Genomic DNA, 3,157 nt, shown 5'->3' on the forward strand with positions numbered 1-3,157 from the left:
GCGCAAATAACCTGGAAAACAGATCAAAGTTAAATGTACATGTGTCGTTGCGATAGATTGGTTGGTCAACTAAGCTGGGACAGCGATAAGGGGAAGAGATAGGGGACATAACTTCAGTGATTCATTCTTCACATTATCTCGACTCTGACCCCCTCTTGCACCCAACTTACCTTTAACTAGCCATTTGGTCACTTTCGTTTCAGAAATTACAATTTTTAATCATTAGGCTTAAACAGTTTAATGCAAATACGATAAGCTACCCAGTTCAGATAACAGAATAAGCAACGTAGTATATAGCAATAAAGCATCTTTGCAATCATGAATTAATAACTACGCAAGAAACGTATGTTTATAGCGTAATTAAGTTTAATAGTTTGGGAAAGGAGATTTGACAAAAATGCTAATGAACCACACGAAATATGTAGAGATTGGATATTTTATTAATTGAACGTCCTTTTCCCCGTTGTTTTTTTAACTAGAATATTTATTTTTTGTTGAACCAAACATCAGTAACTTTAAAAATATCGTATTTCCAAACTACACTTGTATGCTAAGTATAAACAGATTTCTAAATAATTCGGAAAGAGTATCTGAATGGATGGCGTAAAATATCACCAATTCTATGCTGTAACGTGACCAACATAATCTAGCACTGTATTAAAAATACTCGACTGTTTTAACCGAAAAAGTTCATTCTTCATATTGTTCTGTATACATGGAACGAAGTAGTTAACTACTTGCAAATGAACTTTCAACCTGTAGACTTCTTATCCCCTTTTCTATTTATTTAAGCAGCTACCTGGAAAAACCTTTATAAGTGGCCATTCTTTGGTACTCTTCGCTATCAACAAATCTTAAATGAGTACACGATTCAAGTTGTTTTCTAATCTTTCAATTACCAAACTTCTTAAGACTTTAAAAATACCGATAACAAGGAAAACTTCAATAACTAGCATAATCTGCTTTTCTGTGCATGGTATAATAGGAAAATGAAAATGAATTAAGCAGTTCTAAGAGATCCATTTAAACATAATGGAGAACTACTCTGTAATCACAACGTTCTAGTTATTAATATTAGAGACCAATTATACCGAAAAGAACTCACTTAAAGTTCATTAGATGTGCTAAACCCGAAAGCAGGTTTTCGGATAAGAGCTGTTGTATAGGATTTCACCAGTGTAGCTAAAGACAGTAACACAAGTAGTATATTGTCAGTTGATTACCGTGCTCTATGACCAGTTATGAAAGGAATCACAAAAACTGTTTCGTACAGTTACCTTGCATCCTAAGCGGAGAGGCTTTGGATGCAATGTCAACCACATAATATGTTTCTTTTAACTGAACTACGGACTGTGGTTGTTTGAATTACGGAAGCGACTACGGCTATGGAAGGCCAGTATATTTAGTCTGTTAACTGAGTATGTTCTGTTTGCGCGAGATGATAAATCCTGCCACCTCCGTATGAGACTGATCTACTGAAGCACCACTTTCCAGATACGAGTGCGTCATAACGTGTATCAAAACGTTTATGCAATGAAAGAATCTTGATTGTCCTACTGTGAAATTAGTTCCTATATTCTGATCAATAGCTACCCTTAGAGAAATGGGCAATTAATTTTAGACGAAGCAGATTATATCATTCAAGTCTCAAAAACAACGTGATTTGGATGTTCGTTTAGTATGTTACTAAAAGTAAATCTTTACACTAGTATTCCAAAGCGTGGTCCTTTGTAAATCAATAATAAAAATTCCGATATGGCACGTGCTTAAGAAAAAAAGAAAAAAGCCAATAAACGACAAATAAAATAAAACGAAAGGACAAAAAATAGATAGCTGCTTATTCAATACTTTAAAAAAAAAAATATTGTAAAATTAATACAAGACGTATCTATAAGTAATTTCATGTTACTTAAGCATTATTTGCAATCTAAAAGGAAAAACAAACGTTTCTATAGTTTCTATTTTTCTTATGATGAATGCCCCTGCGTATTAATCAGCTTTCACTTCCAGGGAATCCTTTTTCGAAGGGAGGGGAAGCACACTTCAAAAGATGAAGCTTTATTACGTGTACTTGTCTCAGTTAAATTGAGTTTCGTTTTGGAAACTTCATAATGCAAAATCAGCTGGTTATCTGTGACGCAAAGCCTGTCAAAGCAATGTGGATTCCCTGTACTCATTTCACTTACTTTCCAGTGATTGTCCTCTTTCAAGGGCAATCACTCGAAAGATGTCTGGATAAGAAAAACGATCTTAAGACGAATGCATTCCCTTTTTGGGATAAATTGGATGTTTACTCAATGAACAGCAATCACCAGATGATCATTTAAGTGAAACCAAATAGTCTTAATGACCTGTTAGGAAATTACGTTTTGTTGGCGACCATCTTTTACAACAAACTGATCAGACCAAATAGAGCCTTGTCTACTCAAGTCATCCCATAAAAGAAAAATGAATTCGCCCTGCCAAAAATCTATTTTTGAATTTAAAAAACAGAGGCCAGACCAGTTTACAGTAAGTGCTATAAACAAATTCAAAATTGAAAAGTAGCCGATATCGATTTTGCGGATTTAATAGAGGATGAAATCAAAAAAGTAACTGAAGTATCGAGAAGTACTAACACTGGTTGAATGGGATTCGAATGCTTTTCTTCCAATCGAACAATAAATGTCTTGCAGATGCGTTAAGATGGGTTGCGGAGAGGTGAGGGAATGATGACACGAGGAAGATGGCAATGATCTAACGAGAAAGGAAGGGACCAGAAAGAAAAGTTATCATGAAATAATTCTCAATAATCATTCAATTTATTCGCATATTTCATAGCGAGGCGCAAGGATTCACAAGAGAGGTGGTCCCCCTTCTAGCAGAGAGCCTTGCTTTCGCCGTTATTTTCCCGTAGAGATGAGTTTTATGGAGACCACATTTTGAATGTTTTGCGGTAGTCATATCACCTTTTTTTTTTCTGTTGGTTGAATTAGTTGTTCGTTGTCTTACTTGATGCCTTTTCCTTAGTTTGTTATTGTAAGAAGGGGACGCTACGGCAGAGGCTGTCGTTTGGTCTCCTAATTTGTTAATTAGCGGACCAACCTCGTCTAATCAGTATGTTTTGTATGGGCCCGACGAACCTTCGCCCCTTTCGAGATAAAGTTCATCGCATCGA

The sequence above is a fragment of the Typopeltis vanoorti genome, chromosome 13 (assembly GCF_054136105.1).
Source record: "Typopeltis vanoorti isolate ZY-2024b chromosome 13, IOZ_Tvanoo_1.0, whole genome shotgun sequence".
Classification (NCBI taxonomy): Eukaryota; Metazoa; Arthropoda; class Arachnida; order Uropygi; family Thelyphonidae; genus Typopeltis; species Typopeltis vanoorti.